We start from the raw sequence: 15,309 nt of genomic DNA, 5'->3' as shown, positions 1-15,309 counted from the left end.
TCTAAACAGTGTGACATAAAGGCAGCTGCCTCTAAACAGTGTGACATGAAGCGCTGCCCTAAACAGTTTGGAAAAGGCAGCTGCCTCTAAACAGTGGAATAAAGGCAGCTGCCTCTAAACAGTGTGACATAAAGGCAGCTGCCTCTAAACAGTTTGACATAAAGGCAGCTGCCTCTAAACAGTTTGACATAAAGGCAGCTGCCTCTAAACAGTTTGGAATAAAGGCAGCTGCCTCTAAACAGTTTGACATCAAGGCAGCTGCCTCTAAACAGTTTGACATCAAGGCAGCTGCCTCTAAACAGTTTGGAATGAAGGCAGCTGCCTCTAAACAGCAGAGAGCATGATGGGAACACAGCAGAGAGCATGATGGGAACACAGCAGAGAGCATGATGGGAACAGAGCAGAGAGCATGATGGGAACACAGCAGAGAGCATGATGGGAACAGAGCAGAGAGCATGATGGGAACACAGCAGAGAGCATGATGGGAACACAGCAGAGAGCATGATGGGAACACAGCAGAGAGCATGATGGGAACACAGCAGAGAGCATGATGGGAACACAGCAGAGAGCATGATGGGAACACAGCAGAGAGCATGATGGGAACACAGCAGAGAGCATGATGGGAACACAGCAGAGAGCATGATGGGAACTCAGCAGAGAGCATGATGGGAACTCAGCAGAGAGCATGATGGGAACTCAGCAGAGAGCATGATGGGAACTCAGCAGAGAGCATGATGGGAACAGAGCAGAGAGCATGATGGGAACTCGGCAGAGAGCATGATGGGAACACAGCAGAGAGCATGATGGGAACTCGGCAGAGAGCATGATGGGAACTCAGCAGAGAGCATGATGGGAACAGAGCAGAGAGCATGATGGGAACTCAGCAGAGAGCATGATGGGAACTCAGCAGAGAGCATGATGGGAACAGAGCAGAGAGCATGATGGGAACACAGCAGAGAGCATGATGGGAACACAGCAGAGAGCATGATGGGAACAGAGCAGAGAGCATGATGGGAACTCAGCAGAGAGCATGATGGGAACTCAGCAGAGAGCATGATGGGAACAGAGCAGAGAGCATGATGGGAACAGGGCAGAGAGAATGGAACCTTCATTCAGTTTAAATCAGATATCAGACAATAATAATAATGATGATGATAATATGATTATTATTATTCATAATAATATCAATAATAATAATAAAGAACTGCTTGTGTGGACTGAGTCATGGATCTGGACTCTGGACTACGGAATGTTTTCTTAGTTCATGTCCTGGTGTTATAATTACATTACATTCCATTTAGCTGATGCTTTTATTGTTATGTATAAGTTTGAAGTCGTATGTATAAGTATCATATGTCACCAGGAATATAAATGGAATTTACTGTTCGCAACTCATGTAAACATCATAATTGGAGTAAAGTCTTATTGTGAATGAGGTCGACAGTCGGTATCTTCTTCTTCTTCTTCTTCTTCTTCTTCTTCTTCTTCTTCTTCTTCTTCTTCTTCTTCTTCATCAGCTGATGAAAACTTGTGTTCACGGAGCTTGTTGATTATTGTTATTAAAGTGAACTTGGCTGAAGTTGATCCCACAGAGACTGCGACTGTCCCTCAGGTCAAAGGTCACTGAGGCTCATCAACATGTTTGTCCCTGAGGCGTCTTCACACGAGACACAGAGACCACAGAGACCAATCAGAGTCCTCACAGGACGGATAATGACCTGTGTTCTTCACCAAGCTGTTTACTAACAACTGGAATTATTACGATCATTCAAATAAAATAAGTTGATTCAACTTCACATCAAAGACAAGTGAAACCAACTGTTCAACTTCAAAGACACAAAGTAACGTCAAATGTACAAGAAGTCACTAACAGAGGGCCCAGACTTCAGTGGCCCCGTCACTAACAGAGGTGCCAGACTTCAGTGGCCCCGTCACTAACAGAGGTCCGTCTCTGCCCTCACTAACAGAGGCCCGACTTCAGGGGCCCCGTCACTAACAGAGGGCCCAGACTTCAGTGGCCCGTCACTAACAGAGGGGCCAGACTTCAGTGGCCCGTCACTAAGAGGTTCCCGACTTCAGTGGCCCGTCACTAACAGAGGGTTCCGACTTCAGTGGCCCCGTCACTAACAGAGGGCCCAGACTTCAGTGGCCCGTCACTAACAGAGGGGCCCAGACTTCAGTGGCCCGTCACTAACAGAGGCCGACTTCAGGGGCCCCGTCACTAACAGAGGGGCCCAGACTTCAGTGGCCCCGTCACTAACAGAGGGCCCAGACTTCAGTGACCTCGTCACTAACAGAGGGGCCCAGACTTCAGTGGCCCCGTCACTAACAGAGGTTCCCGACTTCAGTGGCCCCGTCACTAACAGAGGTGCCAGACTTCAGTGGCCCCGTCACTAACAGAGGGGCCCAGACTTCAGGGGCCCCGTCACTAACAGAGGGTCCCGACTTCAGTGGCCCCGTCACTAACAGAGGGGCCCAGACTTCAGTGGCCCCGTCACTAACAGAGGGGCCCGACTTCAGGGGCCCTCACACTAACAGAGGGCCCAGACTTCAGTGGCCCGTCACTAACAGAGGGCCCAGACTTCAGTGGCCCGTCACTAACAGAGGTTCCCGACTTCAGTGGCCCCGTCACTAACAGAGGGCCCAGACTTCAGTGGCCCCGCCACTAACAGAGGGCCCGACTTCAGGCCTGTCACTAACAGAGGGCCCACTTCAGGGCCCCCACTAACAGAGGGCCCAGACTTCAGTGGCCCCGTCACTAACAGAGGGGCCCAGACTTCAGTGGCCCCGTCACTAACAGAGGTTCCCGACTTCAGTGGCCCCGTCACTAACAGAGGGCCCAGACTTCAGTGGCCCCGTCACTAACAGAGGGGCCCGACTTCAGTGGCCCCGTCACTAACAGAGGGGCCCAGACTTCAGTGGCCCCGTCACTAACAGAGGGCCCAGACTTCAGTGGCCCCGTCACTAACAGAGGGGCCCAGACTTCAGTGGCCCCGTCACTAACAGAGGTTCCAGACTTCAGTGGCTCGTCACTAACAGAGGTTCCAGACTTCAGTGGCCCGTCACTAACAGAGGTTCCCGACTTCAGTGGCCCCGCCACTAACAGAGGGCCCAGACTTCAGTGGCCCCGCCACTAACAGAGGTTCCAGACTTCAGGGGCTTCACACAACAGAGGGCCAGACTTCAGTGGCCCCGTCACTAACAGAGGGGCCCAGACTTCAGTGGCCCCGTCACTAACAGAGGTTACAGACTTCAGGGGCCCCGTCACTAACAGAGGTTACAGACTTCAGTGGCCCCGTCACTAACAGAGGTTCCAGACTTCAGTGGCCCGTCACTAACAGAGGGCCCAGACTTCAGGGGCCCCGCACTTCATTTCCTCGACAGTGTTCATTCATGAAAGGCATCAAAGAGCAAAGAGAAGAATCCATCAGCTCGGACACTGAACCTGAAAGTTCACAGGTTTGAACAGGATCAGATTTAAGAACTGAAGCTGTCACTCAACAGTAAAACGGTTTGATCCGAAAGTCGCTCTTTGAAAAAAAGTCTCGCCACAGGGAGGTGCTGGAGGAGGAGGCGGAGTCTGAGTTCATGTATGTGCCAATCAGCGGTCAATAGTCATGTGGTAATAAAATGGACATAAGTGTTGGACGTCTTCAGAGAAGAGACACAGACACACAAGTACTGCAGGCTACTCATGTGATGTCTTCTGCTGCGGGACGAATAAAGGACTTGTTATCTTATATCTTAGGACGACATGTTTCTATCTGAATATTTACAAAAATACAAAAAGTAACTTTATAATGTTTCTGAACAAATTTTTGTTTTGGACAAAACGATGAGAATGAAAAGTTTCATCATTTCCTCCTGTTTGAATTTTAAATGATGCTGAATTCAACGTCATCAACTTCATCTTACTTTGTTCTTGAGGCTTATTTACATGTGGGAACTTTGAGATACTTGTTGTTCATGTTGACTGCAGTGATTTACATGTTCATCCTGATTTCCAACACGTCTCTGATTGTCGTTATCTGTATGAACAGAAGTCTACATGAACCTATGTACGTGTTTCTGTGCAGCCTGTTTGTAAATGAACTGTATGGTAGCACAGGGTTGTTTCCTTTCCTCCTGCTTCAGATTCTCTCAGACGTTCACACTGTTTCTCGTCCTCTTTGTTTCCTGCAGATCTTCTGTTTGTACACGTATGCGAATGTGGAGTTTTGTAATTTAGCCGTCATGTCGTACGACAGATATCTGGCCATCTGTTGTCCTCTGCAGTACAACACACGTATGACGGTGAACAAAGCAGTTACCTTCATTATTGTGCTCTGGGTGTATTCCTCTGTGAAGTTCTTAGTTACTTTATCGTTGAACATCCGTTTGCCTCTTTGTGGAAACGTCTTGGACAGTTTGTATTGTAATAACTACCTGATTGTTAAGTTAGCGTGTTCTGACACCACAGTGAACAACATCTACGGACTGTTCATTGTTTTTATAACCGTCTTAGTTACTCTGCTTCCGATCCTGTTCTCCTACACGAAGATTCTTCAAGTTTGTTTCTCTGGTTCCAAACAGACGAGACAGAAAGCCGTCAGTACCTGCGCCCCCCACCTGGTGTCGCTGCTCAACTTCTCTTTCGGCTGTTTGTTTGAAATAATGCAGAGCAGGTTTAACATGACCAATCTTCCCAAAGTGCTCAGACTCATCTTGTCCTTGTATTTCTCGGTGCTGCAGTTTCTGTTGAATCCCGTCATGTTTAGAATGCAAATGTCAAAACTACGGATGTTTAAAGGTCACAGAGTCTCTGTGTAGAAGCTCTCATCCATCACAAGCTACAGCGACAGTTACACTTTGTGTCACCATGTCACACAGTTGTTACCACGGAAACAGCTACACGTTGAGAGGAATTATTTCCAGTGAACCTAAATATCATTTCTGAAGTTTATCTTTTGGAACCTTGTCCTGGGAGTGACCAGCGTCCCTACACGCTGTGGATCAGCTGCCTGTTGTGATCCCACTCAGGGCCTCATGTGTCCTTTGTTCGCTGACCTCTTAACTTCAGAATAAAGTTCCAAATGTTTCCTTCACTGATGCATTGAATTGATGATTGACACTGACTGAAGAGCCCAGAAATAAAATCAACGCCTTTGTGCCACGGGGGGAATTGAAAGTATCTTCTCATCTGGTCACTGTTTGATCGACCTGTGGTGAAAGATTGTTTGATTTGCAAAAACCACAATACCAATTCTAAAGTCCCTAAATTACAACGTGAAACCAAAACTAACCAGATCAAGTGAAATATGGAACAAACACATGAAGCTTCAGACTCTCAGAGAAAACGTCTCCGATGAAACTAATATTGTGAGTCACACTGAACTTCTCAAAGCAACCAAACATCATTAAAGTGAACTCGGCTGAAGTTGATCCCACAGAGGCTGCGACTGTCCCTCAGGTCAAAGGTCACTGAGGCTCATCAACATGTTTGTCCCTGAGGCGTCTTCACACGAGACACAGAGACCACAGAGACCAATCAGAGTCCTCACAGGACGGATAATGACCTGTGTTCTTCACCAAGCTGTTTACTAACAACTGGAATTATTAGGATCATTCAAATAAAATAAGTTGATTCAACTTCACATCAAAGACAACAAGTGAAACCAACTGTTCAACTTCAAAGACACAAAGTAACGTCAAATGTACGAAAAGTCACTAATGGAGGGGCCAGACTTCAGTGGCCCCGTCACTAACAGAGGTGCCAGACTTCAGTGACCCCGTCACTAACAGAGGGGCCAGACTTCAGTGGCCCCGTCACTAACAGAGGTGCCAGACTTCAGTGGCCCCGTCACTAACAGAGGGGCCCAGACTTCAGTGGCCCCGTCACTAACAGAGGGCCCAGACTTCAGTGGCCCCATCACTAACAGAGGGGCCCAGACTTCAGTGGCCCCGTCACTAACAGAGGGCCCAGACTTCAGTGGCCCCCTCACTAACAGAGGGCCCAGACTTCAGTGGCCCCGTCACTAACAGAGGGCCCAGACTTCAGTGGCCCCGTCACTAACAGAGGGCCCAGACTTCAGTGGCCCCGTCACTAACAGAGGGCCCAGACTTCAGTGGCCCCGTCACTAACAGAGGGCCCAGACTTCAGTGGCCCCGTCACTAACAGAGGGGCCCAGACTTCAGGGGCCCCGTCACTTCATTTCCTCGACAGTGTTCATTCATGAAAGGCATCAAAGAGCAAAGAGAAGAATCCATCAGCTCGGACACTGAACCTGAAAGTTCACAGGTTTGAACAGGATCAGATTTAAGAACTGAAGCTGTCACTCAACAGTAAAACGGTTTGATCCGAAAGTCGCTCTTTGAAAAAAAGTCTCGCCACAGGGAGGTGCTGGAGGAGGAGGCGGAGTCTGAGTTCATGTATGTGCCAATCAGCGGTCAATAGTCATGTGGTAATAAAATGGACATAAGTGTTGGACGTCTTCAGAGAAGAGACACAGACACACAAGTACTGCAGGCTACTCATGTGATGTCTTCTGCTGCGGGACGAATAAAGGACTTGTTATCTTATATCTTAGGACGACATGTTTCTATCTGAATATTTACAAAAATACAAAAAGTAACTTTATAATGTTTCTGAACAAATTTTTGTTTTGGACAAAACGATGAGAATGAAAAGTTTCATCATTTCCTCCTGTTTGAATTTTAAATGATGCTGAATTCAACGTCATCAACTTCATCTTACTTTGTTCTTGAGGCTTATTTACATGTGGGAACTTTGAGATACTTGTTGTTCATGTTGACTGCAGTGATTTACATGTTCATCCTGATTTCCAACACGTCTCTGATTGTCGTTATCTGTATGAACAGAAGTCTACATGAACCTATGTACGTGTTTCTGTGCAGCCTGTTTGTAAATGAACTGTATGGTAGCACAGGGTTGTTTCCTTTCCTCCTGCTTCAGATTCTCTCAGACGTTCACACTGTTTCTCGTCCTCTTTGTTTCCTGCAGATCTTCTGTTTGTACACGTATGCGAATGTGGAGTTTTGTAATTTAGCCGTCATGTCGTACGACAGATATCTGGCCATCTGTTGTCCTCTGCAGTACAACACACGTATGACGGTGAACAAAGCAGTTACCTTCATTATTGTGCTCTGGGTGTATTCCTCTGTGAAGTGCTTAGTTACTTTATCGTTAACCATCCGTTTGCCTCTTTGTGGAAACGTCTTAAATAATTTGTATTGTAATAACTACCTGATTGTTAAGTTAGCGTGTTCCGACACCACAGTGAACAACATCTACGGACTGTTCGGTGTTTTAATAACCGTCTTAGTTCCTCTGCTTCCGATCCTGTTCTCCTACACGAAGATTCTTCAAGTTTGTTTCTCTGGTTCCAAACAGACGAGACAGAAAGCCGTCAGTACCTGCGCCCCCCACCTGGTGTCGCTGCTCAACTTCTCTTTCGGCTGTTTGTTTGAAATAATGCAGAGCAGGTTTAACATGACCAATCTTCCCAAAGTGCTCAGACTCATCTTGTCCTTGTATTTCTCGGTGCTGCAGTTTCTGTTGAATCCCGTCATGTTTAGAATGCAAATGTCAAAACTACGGATGTTTAAAGGTCACAGAGTCTCTGTGTAGAAGCTCTCATCCATCACAAGCTACAGCGACAGTTACACTTTGTGTCACCATGTCACACAGTTGTTACCACGGAAACAGCTACACGTTGAGAGGAATTATTTCCAGTGAACCTAAATATCATTTCTGAAGTTTATCTTTTGGAACCTTGTCCTGGGAGTGACCAGCGTCCCTACACGCTGTGGATCAGCTGCCTGTTGTGATCCCACTCAGGGCCTCATGTGTTCTTTTGTTCGCTGACCTCTTAACTTCAGAATAAAGTTCCAAATGTTTCCTTCACTGATGCATTGAATTGATGATTGACACTGACTGAAGAGCCCAGAAATAAAATCAACGCCTTTGTGCCACGGGGGGAATTGAAAGTATCTTCTCATCTGGTCACTGTTTGATCGACCTGTGGTGAAAGATTGTTTGATTTGCTAAAACCACAATACCAATTCTTTAGTCCCTAAATTACAACGTGAAACCAAAACTAACCAGATCAAGTGAAATATGGAACAAACACATGAAGCTTCAGACTCTCAGAGAAAACGTCTCCGATGAAACTAATATTGTGAGTCACACTGAACTTCTCAAAGCAACCAAACATCATTAAAGTGAACTCGGCTGAAGTTGATCCCACAGAGGCTGCGACTGTCCCTCAGGTCAAAGGTCACTGAGGCTCATCAACATGTTTGTCCCTGAGGCGTCTTCACACGAGACACAGTTTGGTTCCCTCAGAAAGTCCAGAGCTGTTTATCACAGAGACCAATCAGCTCATGACTCCACAGAGAACTGATTACATTGTCTGTTAAACAATAAACACTATGTTTGAACATAAGAGGATTCGTGTACTTCACCACCTGGTAGAATAATCAAAATGAACTTTATTAATACAGCACCTTCCATACAAGAAATGCATTATGTACAATAGAGATAAGAAATAAAAACATGTTAAAACATAATTCAAATGAGAAGAGAACAGATATTAAGAAACATAGGAACATGTAAAATTACATTTAAAGGAAAAACTATTTTAAAATAAAATTCAATTTGATTTTAAAAAATGCGTAAAAACAGAAAAGAAAGAAAATGATATCAATATAAAAGCACAGGAGTGTAAGTGTAAGATCTAGTTAAAGTCTGAAGTAAAGAAATGTTTTAAAGACGTTTACTGAACCAGCTTCTCTGATATCGAGTCTGATCCACAGCTTGCATCTCAGATTTTCTTTGGGCTGGAACCTCTGATAGATTTGCTGCAGATGTTCTCAGTGTTCTAGAGGGAACATCGTTCACTAGAGAGGCAGCTGTGTAACTGGGTCCATCCAGAGCCTTGTGTGTGAGGAGGAGAACCTTGAGGTCAATCCTGTGTGGTTTGGTCCTCTTTGGTTAACGGGCTGCAGAGTTCTGAATGAGTCTCTATTGTTTTCTATGGGACGCCTGTGAAAAGTGCATTAATCCAGTCCGATAGAAATAAAGGCATAAATACGCTTTATGTTGATAGATGTTGGTGTCAACGGTCTCAGCTCCATCCAAAGGGAAAAAGATCATTTAAATCCTGTTGGTAATGAGCAGAGGTTTTCTCTACTTCTTAAAAATGTGATCTATCAGGAAGAATCCAAGTGGATCTGCAGATCTTCTGTCTTTATTCTTACGCTTGTGTGGAATTGTTTAATGTAGCCGTGATGTCTTATGACCGATACCTGGCCGTCTGTTGTCCTCTGCAGTACAACACACAAATGACAACTACAAAAGTTACGATGCTAATTGCTGTAACGTGGTTGTTCCCTTTTCATGCGATTGTTGTTTTGATTACCCCAAAAAACTCTTCTCCATCTTTTCCAACCTCACTATACAAGTGGATGCTACTGAATGTTCTAATGTCACTGACTGTGTAGTTGTTAAATATGCGACAGATTTTAGTAATAAAATATCACTAATAATAATAAGCAGATCATTACAGATCATCTAATGTCTCTGGGTAAAGTCTCTGAGTAAAGTATCTTAGTAAAGTATCTGAGTAAAGTATCTTAGTAAAGTATCTGAGTAAAGTATCTGAGTAAAGTATCCGAGTAAAGTCTCAGAGTAAAGTATCTTAGTAAAGTATCTGAGTAAAGTCTCTGAGTAAAGTCTCAGAGTAAAGTCTCTTAGTAAAGTCTCTGAGTAAAGTCTCAGAGTAAAGTCTCAGAGTAAAGTCTCTGAGTAAAGTCTCAGAGTAAAGTATCTTAGTAAAGTCTCAGAGTAAAGTCTCAGAGTAAAGAATCTTAGTAAAGTATCTGAGTAAAGTCTCTGAGTAAAGTCTCAGAGTAAAGTCTCAGAGTAAAGTCTCTGAGTAAAGGCTTTGAGTAAAGTATCTGAGTAAAGTCTCTGAGTAAAGTCTCTGAGTAAAGTATCTGAGTAAAGTATCTGAGTAAAGTATCTTAGTAAAGTCTCAGAGTAATGTCTCTGAGAAAAGTATCTGAGTAAAGTCTCAGAGTAAAGTCTCTGAGTAAAGTCTCTGAGTAAAGTCTCTGAGTAAAGTCTCTGAGTAAAGTCTCTGAGTAAAGTATCTGAGTAAAGTCTCTGAGTAAAGTCTCTGAGTAAAGTATCTGAGTAAAGTATCTGAGTAAAGTATCTTAGTAAAGTATCTGAGTAAAGTCTCTGAGTAAAGTATCTGAGTAAAGTCTCTGAGTAAAGTCTCTGAGTAAAGTCTCTGAGTAAAGTCTCTGAGTAAAGTCTCTGAGTAAAGTCTCTGAGTAAAGTCTCTCAGTAAAGTATCTTAGTAAAGTATCTGAGTAAAGTCTCTGAGTAAAGTATCTTAGTAAAGTCTCTGAGTAAAGTATCTTCGTAAAGTCTCTGAGTAAAGTCTCTGAGTAAAGTATCTGAGTAAAGTCTCTCAGTAAAGTATCTTAGTAAAGTATCTGAGTAAAGTCTCTGAGTAAAGTCTCTTAGTAAAGTCTCTGAGTAAAGTCTCTTTGTAAAGTATCTTAGTAAAGTATCTTAGTAAAGTCTCTGAGTAAAGTATCTGAGTAAAGTCTCTGAGTAAAGTATCTTAGTAAAGTCTCTGAGTAAAGTCTCTGAGTCAAGTCTCTGAGTAAAGTATCTGAGTAAAGTCTCTCAGTAAAGTATCTTAGTAAAGTATCTGAGTAAAGTCTCTGAGTAAAGTATCTTAGTAAAGTCTCTGAGTAAAGTCTCTGAGTAAAGTCTCTTAGTAAAGTATCTGAGTAAAGTCTCTCAGTAAAGTATCTTAGTAAAGTATCTGAGTAAAGTCTCTGAGTAAAGTCTCTGAGTAAAGTCTCTTAGTAAAGTATCTTAGTAAAGTATCTTAGTAAAGTATCTTAGTAAAGTCTCTGAGTAAAGTATCTGAGTAAAGTCTCTGAGTAAAGTATCTGAGTAAAGTATCTGAGTAAAGTATCTGAGTAAAGTCTCTGAGTAAAGTCTCTGAGTAAAGTATCTTAGTAAAGTCTCTGAGTAAAGTATCTTAGTAAAGTATCTGAGTAAAGTCTCTGAGTAAAGTATCTGAGTAAAGTCTCTGAGTAAAGTATCTGAGTAAAGTATCTGAGTAAAGTCTCTGAGTAAAGTCTCTGAGTAAAGTCTCTGAGTAAAGTATCTGAGTAAAGTCTCTGAGTAAAGTCTCAAAGTCTCTACAAATGTTTTCAAATGAAAAAGAAACAAAACAAAGAAAAATAAATGTTTTTTCACTGAAAACAAATAAAACAGCGTCTTCGTTGTTTGTCAACGATCAAACACATCGAAACTTCATTTCCTACATTTGAATACAACATCAACTCAAATAATATTACTGACTCACGTGAAGTGACATTTATTGTCTTTTATTCAAACACATTTGCTGTAGGGACTTAAGAGCAGACTCTTACACAGCAGGCGTATTTTGGACATATTCAGACCGTACATGATGGAGTTAAAGAGCGGCTGACATGTGAGAAAATACAGAGATAAAAATATTCTCAACACATGAGGTAAAGTGCTCATATTGAACCTGCTCTGTAATACTTCAAAACAAACCCCGAAGGAGAAGTTGAGCAGCGAGGCCAGGTGGGGGGTGCAGGTGCTGACGGCTTTTTGTCTCGTCTGTTTACAACCAGAGAAACAAACCTTTAAAATCCTCACGTAGAAATAAAGACTCGCAGACACAGGAACACAGACTGTGGAAAAACAGCAACAAGTTCATAGATGTTATTGACTCTGGTGTCATAACAGGCCAGTTTAATGATGGAGTAGTTATCACAGTACACTTTGTTAATGATGTTTCCACACAGCTGTAAAGACCAAGTCAGAGAAGTCGTGACAAAACAGCAGCACAAGGAGGTAACCACACAACTGCAATGAGAAAGGCAACTTTATGAGACGTCATATGTGCGTTGTACTGCAGAGGACAACAGATGGCCAGATATCGGTCATAAGACATGACGGCTAAATTAGTAAATTCCACACTTCCGTAAGAATAAACACAGAAGATCTGCAGGAAACAAAGAGGACGAGAAACAGTGTGAACGTCTGAGAGAATCTGAACCAGGAGCAAAGGAAACAACCCTGTGCTACCATACAGTTCATTTACAAACAGGCTGCACAGAAACACGTACATAGGTTCATGTAGACTTCTGTTCATACAGATAACGACAATCAGCAGCACGCTGGCACAAAGGATCAACAAGTACAACGACAGGACCAGCATGAAGAACAAGTATCTCAACAGTCCAGAGTTGAAGAAAGCACCGAGGATGAAATATGAAAACTGGGTGGAGTTTGTCATGATTTTCATCTTGGTACAGATCACAGGAAGAATTCAGTGTCATACTACATCCCAGATCAGTGTGAGCGTGACACAGCGTTCAGTCTGAGAACGAGTCAAACTCAACACGTCCAACATCACGATGTCTGCTTCTTTTAAACCCACCAGTGGACGCAGAGCTGTGGACGACCACAAGGGACAAATCCAAAATCAATAAGGAAATAAATCTACTGTTGCAATTATTCCCCTCATGAATTATTTTCAGTTTTTAAAGTTATTCTTTAATTTTAACACAAATTTGTTCTTATTCATTTTTATTAAATCATTCATTCATTCATTTGTATTTCTGCTGCATTAAGCCAATGAGGAGGCTTTGATTCAAAGTGTGAGGGGGGGTCGACTTTCTGTTGCTTTCACAGGTCAAAGTTCACAAGAAATTAATGAAAGAGAAAACAAATACTTAAAAAAACGAATTAATTAATTAAAAAATGTATATCAATAAATAAGGAGAATAATAAATATAAAAGCATAAACATGACATGTTATAATTTAATTAAGACCTTCATTATTTATTATGACATTTTTCATTCATATTCATGTATCTATTTCTTTTTAATGTTTAGGTTGTGCTCCTTCGTGCATTGATGTCATGAAGGAAACGAGAGGTCAAAGGTCAAATGTCAAGGTCACAGTGACCTTACATGAATCTGGAAAAAGTTTGCAGAAATATATACACAGAAACTGCACAGTGCAGTAATTGTATAGATTCAACCTTTAAGCTCTGGCCTGATATCTATTGGCTCAGAAAACAACTGGCCATATGACGTCACCTTGACCCTTCACTTAGGGTTAGGGTCAAATAACTGCCAACAGCAACTAGCCAGTATCAACCTGGATCACATGAAGGACTGGAAGCCACACACACACACACACACACACACACACACACACACACACACACACATAAAACCACAAGAACCACGAGATAAATATATTCATTATCCTTTTATATTTAATAATGTGCAAATATCTCAAGTCCTTATATCTTTTCATACAGTTAACAATAAACATCAGTGTTGTTTGAAGTGCAGGAGGAGGTGCACTACACAGCTGCTGCATGTCCTGGATGTCAAGGTGTCTGTCGTGAGACCCGATGGACGTATAGGTTACGGATTTTAGACATTTTCAGTCCGTACATCACAGGGTTGAACAGCGGCTGACATGTTAGAAAATATATAGATACAAATATTCTCAACATAATAGGAACACTGCTCATATTGAACCTGCTCTGTAATACTTCAAAACAAACCCCGAAGGAGAAGTTGAGCAGCGAGGCCAGGTGGGGGGTGCAGGTGCTGACGGCTTTTTGTCTCGTCTGTTTGGAACCAGAGAAACAAACCTTTAGAATCCTCATGTACGTGTAGAGGATTAAAAGCAGAGGAAGGATGATGGAGATAAATGTGTAGATGAGTCCGTAGACGTTGTTGACTGTGGTGTCAGAACACGACAGTTTGACCACAGAATAATTGTCACAGTAAACTTTGTGAATGATGTTTCCACACAGCTGTAAAGGGGAAGTCAATGATATCAAAACAACAATCGCAAGAAAAGGGAACAACCACGTTACAGCAATTAGCATCGTAACTTTTTTAGTTGTCATACGTGTGTTGTACTGCAGAGGACAACAGATGGCCAGGTATCGGTCATAAGACATCACGGTTAAGTTTAAATATCCAATACAAACATAAGAGTGAACACAAAAGATCTGCAGGAAACAAAGAGGACGAGAAACAGTGTGAACGTCTGAGAGAATCTGAACCAGGAGCAAAGGAAACAACCCTGTGCTACCATACAGTTCATTTACAAACAGGCTGCACAGAAACACGTACATAGGTTCATGTAGACTTCTGTTCATACAGATAACGACAATCAGCAGCACGTTGGCACAAAGGATCAACAAGTACAACAACAGGACCAGCATGAAGAACAAGTATCTCAACAGTCCAGAGTCCAGATAAGCAGCCAGAGTGAAGTAAGAAACTCGGGAGGAGTTTATATTCCTCCACATTTCAGTTTGTAAAACAACAACACTGTTCAGAAAATGATAAAACCATCAAACTCACAATCAGCAGATTTATATGATGTAAAAGAAGATCATGCTAAAGAAGTGAAGAACCTTCAGTGCACGAGAGTCAGAATAATACAGAGTGTGAACGGAGATGAGGCAGTGACCTGAACTCTTTAAGTCAGTGACGCCCACAGCAGCAGAGTGACGTCGTTGTGAGAGGACTGACCGAGAGAGCGCTCCTGTTTTTCATTCTATCTCTCATATGTATATGTGTGAGTGTACAAACCAGAGTCTGGCACTGGTCCGTTTCTGTAAACCTGCACCAGCAGAGCTTTAACTGGAGCTGAGCCGTTATCCACACTTATCTCCAAGTCTCATCCAGAGCAGCACAGAGCCAGTAATCTGTGGCCTGTGACCCGTCAGCCATGATGGGTTCTGGCCTCTTCTTCCTCCACATGTTCCTGCAGCTGTTTCCTCAGCATCCACGTGCTTAGCTTGCAGCTATGCTCACACTTTGTCCACACCTTTTACAAACAGCCGCTGGAAACATTATCGTCCACAACTTGGCTTCCAGTCCTTCATGTGATCCAGGTTGATACTGGCTAGTTGCTGTTGGCAGTTATTTGACCCTAACCCTAAGTGAAGGGGTCAAAGGTGACGTCATAGGCCAGTTGTTTTCTGAGCCAATAGATATCAGGTCAGAGCTTAAAGGTTGAATCTATGAATTCATTTTAAACTACAAGTTTAAACATTAGATCACCATGGATCCTGATGGTGTCAGCTGACCATGATCAGGATCCACCATCAGGATCCACGATGTGGCTGCAGCTGTGATCCTGGAGCTACAAACGATGAAGCAGCAGGACTCTGGTGAAGAAGTCACGTCAGTAACGTGTTGAGACATTT

The 15,309-nt window shown here is 43.0% G+C and overlaps 1 protein-coding gene across 1 annotated transcript in view; it reads left to right on the top strand.

The window, feature by feature from the left end:
- The window catches only part of LOC118106630 (collagen alpha-1(I) chain), a 688,934-nt gene that overhangs the window by 225,841 nt on the left and 447,784 nt on the right, over positions 1-15,309 (top strand).

Source organism: Hippoglossus stenolepis, chromosome 4, assembly GCF_022539355.2.
Source record: "Hippoglossus stenolepis isolate QCI-W04-F060 chromosome 4, HSTE1.2, whole genome shotgun sequence".
In the NCBI taxonomy this organism is placed as follows: Eukaryota; Metazoa; Chordata; class Actinopteri; order Pleuronectiformes; family Pleuronectidae; genus Hippoglossus; species Hippoglossus stenolepis.
The sequence above is the reverse complement of the archived record's forward strand: the minus strand, read 5'-3'. Positions and strand labels throughout refer to the sequence as shown.